Source organism: Canis lupus, chromosome 33 (genome assembly GCF_048164855.1).
Source record: "Canis lupus baileyi chromosome 33, mCanLup2.hap1, whole genome shotgun sequence".
Classification (NCBI taxonomy): Eukaryota; Metazoa; Chordata; class Mammalia; order Carnivora; family Canidae; genus Canis; species Canis lupus.
The window spans coordinates 18,591,821-18,598,773 of NC_132870.1; the positions used below are offsets into that span (position 1 = coordinate 18,591,821).

General features: G+C 42.1%; 1 long non-coding RNA gene across 1 annotated transcript; it reads right to left on the bottom strand.

Moving 5' to 3' along the window:
- Positions 1-3,664: 3,664 nt before the first annotated feature.
- Positions 3,665-6,170, bottom strand: LOC140623634 (uncharacterized). The gene is made up of 2 exons (XR_012023191.1): positions 5,986-6,170; positions 3,665-4,063 (listed from the first exon to the last, which is right to left on the bottom strand). It is a non-coding gene; the product is annotated as an uncharacterized lncRNA (long non-coding RNA).
- Positions 6,171-6,953: the final 783 nt, after the last annotated feature.

Here is a 6,953-nt window from a genome sequence, read left to right on the forward strand (position 1 = left end):
TTTTATTGGGCCAGATGAGGGCAGATAAAGGTTAAGAGTTTTTGGAGAAACTCATCATAAACTCCAGTATGATGCTCATGGCCTAAGAGAATGGAAGCAGCATAGCCAGCTGGTGGCCCTGATAGGAGCTTATTAAATTCCTCTATAATCCAGCAATAATCTTGCTTTCTGAATATGGTGCTTTTGATGAGTGCCTCACATGTTTGAGCCTAAAATCTCTTCTTGCGTCCTATCTTCGTTTACCGATATGGTTGATGTTTATTGGGCCTCTTATTTAAAAACCTCTCTGAGGCTTCTCCCATGGTGGCCTGTTAGATTTACAGTATTGGGTACTATGGAAATATCTTAGACTCTAGATACACAGTGGGTCCGTGGGAACAGAAAGATTCTCACGCACAGAAAGCTCCATAAAACATCTACAGCATTGTCTTAGGTTGCTTGGAGAAACGCCATTCATATTCATAACGTATTGCATAATTATGAGATCCTGATTTTCATATTTCCCAGTGTGCCTTTTCAGCTCTGCTGTATTACCAAATTAAAGAAGACAACACAACTTTACAAAATTAGAGTGTTCTGTTTTGAATGTTGTAGTTTGACAGTACTCTATTTTTAATTTGTTCATCATTGATCCTAATAAAGACAAACTGTCATTGTAACCATTGCCTGGATTGCAATACATTAGTTTTATTGCCTCTATAACAGCTGCTCATGTGTCGCTTCTTCTGTCATTCAATGATGATGTGTCCTTTTCTGTGCCCAGTGCCAGAAAATCTGGGAAAGCTCATAGCACAGCACTTCCATATGAACTGGATTAAGTTGAGGAAAATCTAATTGAATGTCATCATTGCATCTCTACAACTTAGTACACAAAGGGGACATACAGAAGGAAAGCACTTGATTATATGTGCAGCAAAAGTGAAGAATAAATATTACACTTTTTTTTTACTGGCTTTGTAATTTTTCCCTTCCACCTAAACTCTCTATGCCTCACTTTCTTCACACAGATAATTGAGAATGCTAGAAACTGCCTTCCTTACCTGGTTCTATGAGGATCATATGAACACACTTTGTATCTCCAGCAAAGATCTGCAAGGATATCACCTACCAGTGTAGTATATACAACAGTGCCTTGAATCTCAAATTAATGCATATGATAGCTTAAAATTTCACCTTCATTTTTCAAAAGGTATTATTTTGCCAGGGAAATTGTGCTTTATATCTGTACATATTTGCAAGGAACTCTGGAGAGTGAGCCATGGACTCTACGAGGATCTAGGTTTAGGATGTAATAGGCAGCACTGTGCCCACACTTAGATAGGAATAGGGCAAAGAAAACTGATGACGTGGCCAGCAGGAGGTTGTTAAAGTGGGGTGCAAGATTTGCCTTCTTTCTCAGACTGCTCTTTTTCCCAATGATTTGCCTGTAATGGCTAAATGTGCTGCTCAAACTTCCTTCTAGGGGGCAGCAGTGCCCTGGAATTTTGCCAATATTCCTTTGTCTCTCTAAACCTAGTTCAGTGACTCAGGTCTTCAAAGAAGTAAGGTGAAGAGAAAAAAATATGCTAACTTTGTTACTGCATACCGGTACTAGAAAAAGGTAAGAGTTTACCCAAAGTTGTTGGGAAGAAGGGTTGTTGGAGGTCATTTATAAAGAAAACATCAAATATGGTACAGTTAAGAGATACTAATCTATTATGAAAAACTATACAGAGGAGAGAAGCCCTCATTTCATTATTGGATATACAGTTTATTTTCACTATCACACTTAATATATACTTTATTGCTATTAAAATTAAGGTTATTAGGGAAAATTTATGTTATTTAAAGATTAACAATTTGGGACATGAGTTTTTAATTATTTGAGAATTGAAATCTTCAGAACAAAACACTTTCCCAGAAAGCATAAATGACACTTTTTGGAAGAAATGCAGATAGACCTACCTCTGACTTAGGCTTTGTTGAATCTGTTTTGATTTATTAGAAATATGTTTTGAATTGATGATTTTTATTCTGAATGCGGATTATGCTGAGCAGAAATGAGTCCACAACTTTTGACACCTTTATTCATCCTTTACTGGTTGAGACATGAAGCCATACTAAATCTTAACACCGAGTTATACATGAATTTTTATTTCTATCTGACTTGGCCATATTCAATTACAGCTTTAATTATCGGAAGCTTATTAAAAGTTTGAAAAGTTTTATAGTTTTGTGTTATGATCCCTTTTATCATTTTCTGCTAGACCCTGGTCTCAAAGTTTTAGGATAGAGGGTTATGTGCTAAGAGCATGACGACTCACGTGATTTTGCTCGTCCAGCAGGAGAAAGATGGTGGCTTTATTAGTTGCTACTAAAAATTAACCCATAATATCTTTCCTTTTCTAACACCATCATTATCTGGGTGGAATGAAGAGCACTCTCACTTCACATCTTGTTTTTAATCAAATGTTCTTGTCATGATAATTTGTCCTGAATTTTATTTAACAATACTTCAGAATTTTCATGGGGGTGAGAAGAAAAAATATATATATATTGGTTGCCCAGGGCTCTGAACTATTCTGAAATAATCGTGCTTATTATAACATTAAATAGGAACTTTGCTTGATTGCAGAATATATGGTACTGACATTTTCCCTTTTCTCCAAGGGAGATAAAGTAATAGATCAAATGGGAAAAATTCTTCTCCAAGTTATATATAAGTCTTAATTTTTTCACCAAGTTCTTGCTCATCACTCTTAATTACCAAATCTTAGAGCTAAGAAAAAAATGCACTGCTAATTAATCATATCATGAGACTTGATATTATTTATCTAGAACATATTCACTTTTTAACAGTTTTCTTCACTTAACATTTGGCAAAAAAGAGCAATTATTGCTGGAAGAATTCAAATATCTTCAAATCACTGTTTATTTATTTTTTTTTTTACATTTCCTTGTTACTTATTAAAAAATATTTTACATACTATTGATGCAAAGGGGTGACACTTTTAAGATAGATTCAGAAATGCTCCTGGAGTATCAACCATTAGACATGAAATGTGAAATTCTGTCATACTGATGTGAATGACTGCTACTATAATCATTGGCTTCAATTTTATTAGGTTTTTATTAATTAAATGTAAAGTCGACCATTGGCCTTATAAAAGTGCTCATCTGTTTTCCTTTAATTTCAAATAGATTAGAAGTAAGATTTGGCGTTAATTAAAACTTAGAATTTATGGAGATTTTAATTGCGAACAGCATTTCAGTGGTGAGCATGTAGATGACTATTAGTTCTGTTTGGTAATAAACATGGTATTGAACAATGACAGGATGAAAAATAAATTATGTGAAGAAAAGTATACCACTCTCGGCTCTGTCATCCATGCAGCGCCTGAAATCCTGTGTAGCTGAGGGCAGATAAGAGGAGAAGCTCAGCAGCTCAGGAGCTCCTTGGTGAATATTCAACTTTTACACTGCTGTCTGGAAATTCCACTTTTATTTAAAAAATGTGGATGGGTTTAGGAACATGACAAATAAAAATGCAAAAAAAAAAAATCATTAGAATTAATCTGTTTAGGGGAAATACTTGGATATCATATTCTATAAATATGATTGCATCTGTCTTTAAGTTGAATCTAGGTTAATATAGGTTAACTCTATATGATGTCCAAGAGGCCCCTGGATTTTCATATTTTATTATGTATTATCTTGACCACAGCCTGTTGGCTAAACAAACAAACAAACAAGCAAAAAAAGGGCTATCTTCTGTAGTGACCTGTGGCACAGGTATTTTCCAGTTAGCATCTTTGCATGTTCTCCTTTGGCATGAGTCGGGTTTAGCCTCGTCACACTGGGCTTTTAAGGGGAGCTCTATCTTTGCAGCCCAGACTACCTAGGACAAGATTAAATTGGCACACTTTACTGGATAGCTCTTGTGTTCCTGGCAGTGCTAGCCTGGCTGATACCTCTGAGAGAAGGCTCAGCTGTCACTCAGTGACCCATTAACACCACTGTTCCATCCTGCAGTGTCATTTTTCTCATTCTCATGGAGATAATGCTCCCTGGAGATGTCCAATACCTGAAGGAATGAAAGAGAACAGCGGAGAGAGGCTAACTATGAAAGAGAGAGCAAATAACACAGCAAGACCATGAATTCCAACAGCAGAATTTTAAGTTGAGCAAAAAGAGGAGGCCCATTATGATGGCTGGACTGGGAAGGTGGGGGAGGATCAAGTTTTAAGAGATACTGTAACTTTTTAACAAGCTCTGCTTCCTGCCAGAGTGTCAAAAGAAGTGTTCAAAATAACACCTGCAAGGATACCTAGAGAAGCCAGCTGCTTTGGACATGTCATAGGGAAATTTGGGTAAGGATTTATTTACAAACACGGATTTTGCATTTTATTTGTGTCTTTACTTATAAACAGGCAGTGGATATAAAACAGAGGATGCATTGAGGTAAATTGCTTAGTAGTCTAAATAGAACCAGATCCCTGGATATGACTGTGGCTTATTAGGGTACAAAAATCACCTTCCTAGTAAAAACACAAAAAAGGAAAATGATATGTGATCTCTGTAACCCTAGACCTTCAATTTCTTTTGTCCTATGACACAGGTAACTGAACTGTTACCGGTGACTTAAGCAAACTCTATAGGTCTCTTTCAGTCCAAACTGTATATTATATAGAGAGTCACCTTACACAGTTACACTTTCTAATGATTACTATAAAAAAGTACTATAAGAAAATGCTTCTCCATATCCTGGACTAAGACTGAATCAATTTAGGTCGATATAAAAGCCACCTGCATCTTGATGTTTTCTGTGGAAACCCAGAAGACCTGGGTTGAAGGCCTGACAAGGTAAAAACAGGAAAAAAAAAAAAGCAAATTAGAAAATCAGAATAAAAATGGACATGATTCAGGATTATTATAAGATGAGGAAAAGTGCCACATCAAAAACTTGGTGGTGGTTACCCACAATCTGCATCTCAACCCTACCTCCACACTTTCCACACCAAGCAAAGCTTATTATTGGGTTTAGACTGTCATTCTATGGTTGGGGTTTAGGTATCATCAACTGCCTCCCCCAGACCCTCCCCTCAGGTGACACAAGCACTAGAAACCATAGAATAAATGTGCCATATTCTTTTGGAACACCAACTTCTCTTTTAGAAGTGTGTGTTTTTAAAGTCAAGTATGTAAATCATGAATAATTTGCATCTTTCTTTTTACATTAAGATAAATATGGTATATTATGGAGTAGGATACAATGTTCATACATATTCTAAGAACTTTTTTTAAAGACTTTAAAGAAACACTGGTAAGACTATCTTGGGCCCAACCTGTCAGAACCTTCGTGTGTCTTGGGGGACCCCCCCCCCTTCCATTGATCCCTTCCATTGATCCAGGGTCAGGATGCTCTGCTGTGGTGTTTAGCAGGGAGAAGGGACTCTCGTTATTAGGTTTTAGCAATGACTAGGGCACTGCTTAGAATCGGGGTGTTGTACGGTCAGGTGGCGACCTTACGCAATGTGGTTGGAAGGCCCGGGGCTGGCCACCCGGTGATGGGGCGCGGGGGCGCGGCCTGTGTCGCCAGCGCGGTCACGGTGGCGCTGCTGGGCGCTGGCGCAGAGGGAGGCCCCGGAGGGAGGCCGCGAGGGCAGCGGGACCCCTGGGCGCCTGAGGGTGCTGGTGGCACCCTGTAACTCTGCACACGGTGCTACGTTTGCAATTAAGAAGTGCGATCTTGGGATCCCTGGGTGGCGCAGCGGTTTGGCGCCTGCCTTTGGCCCAGGGCGTGATCCTGGAGACCCGGGATCGAATCCCACATCAGGCTCCCAGTGCATGGAGCCTGCTTCTCTCTCTGCCTCTCTCTCTCTCTCTCTCTCTGTGACTATCATAAATAAATAAAAATTAAAAAAAAAAAAACTAAGAAGTGCGATCTTTATCGATTAGAGGCCCCCCCCCCCCCCCCCCCCCCGGCCCGGTGACAACCGTGCTCACCCGGGAGGATGGGCTCAGATGCTACCAGGCGGTGCAGTTAGTTCGCATCGCCCGGACCTGAAGGCGGATCAGCTGTATCCGTGGATTCGGTCACTTGTGCGACGGTCAGGAAGGTGTCGCGTGGGCCTGGAGGCCGGGATCAGCCCCACCGGTCGCCAGCACCTCCTGTCGGGCTCAGGGCTCGAGCTCCCCTCGTGGAATCTCCGTGCGACCGGTTCTCGCAGAGCTGACCCGGCGGGCGGGGGCGGAGCTCGAGCGAAAGGGGGCGCGATGCACACGCGGGTCTGCCGGGACCTCCTAGGGCGGCGACCCCGGTTGCCCTGGGAGCTGGCGTCGCGCAGGCCTGGAGGTACTGGGGGAGCCAAGACGTCTGTGGGCCGCTCCACGGCGATGGCGCTGCCAATCAGGGATGCGCACGGCTGTCGCCAGGGCCCCGGGACCGACGGTGGGGGGAGGGGATGTCCTGTGAGTTCCGGAGGCAGCTAAGTTTGCAGCGACCGACAGCCCATCCGAAAAGGGGCCCGTAGGGATGGAGCTGCAGGCCTGCCCTTAGCGCGGACACAGCCTGAGCCACCCTGGGACCGCGCCCCGAAGACGTGGAGAGCAGCGAGCCCATTAGGCTGCTCGAGGACAGGAGGGCAAACAGCTCGCCAGCACCGAAGCGGCGAGGCGAATCGGTGTGGAAGTGAGACAGGAAATTGAGGATGCCGCCCAGTTTGCTGTATCTGATCCTGAACCGCCTTCGGAAGAATGAGGTCATCACATCTCCCGCGGTAATCCACCTTTCGGAAGTTCGTGGTGCAGATCCGTGGATCAAGTTTAAGTCCCTCACTCTAAGGGAGGCTGTCATGGATTTATTTGCAGCCCTTCAAAGGAACGTTCCTGGTCCGCTTTAAGAAGCCCGTGTGCCCAATTTTGTTAAGCAGGAATAAAACCCGCTAATCCAGAATCTTGTAAAGGTGTACCAA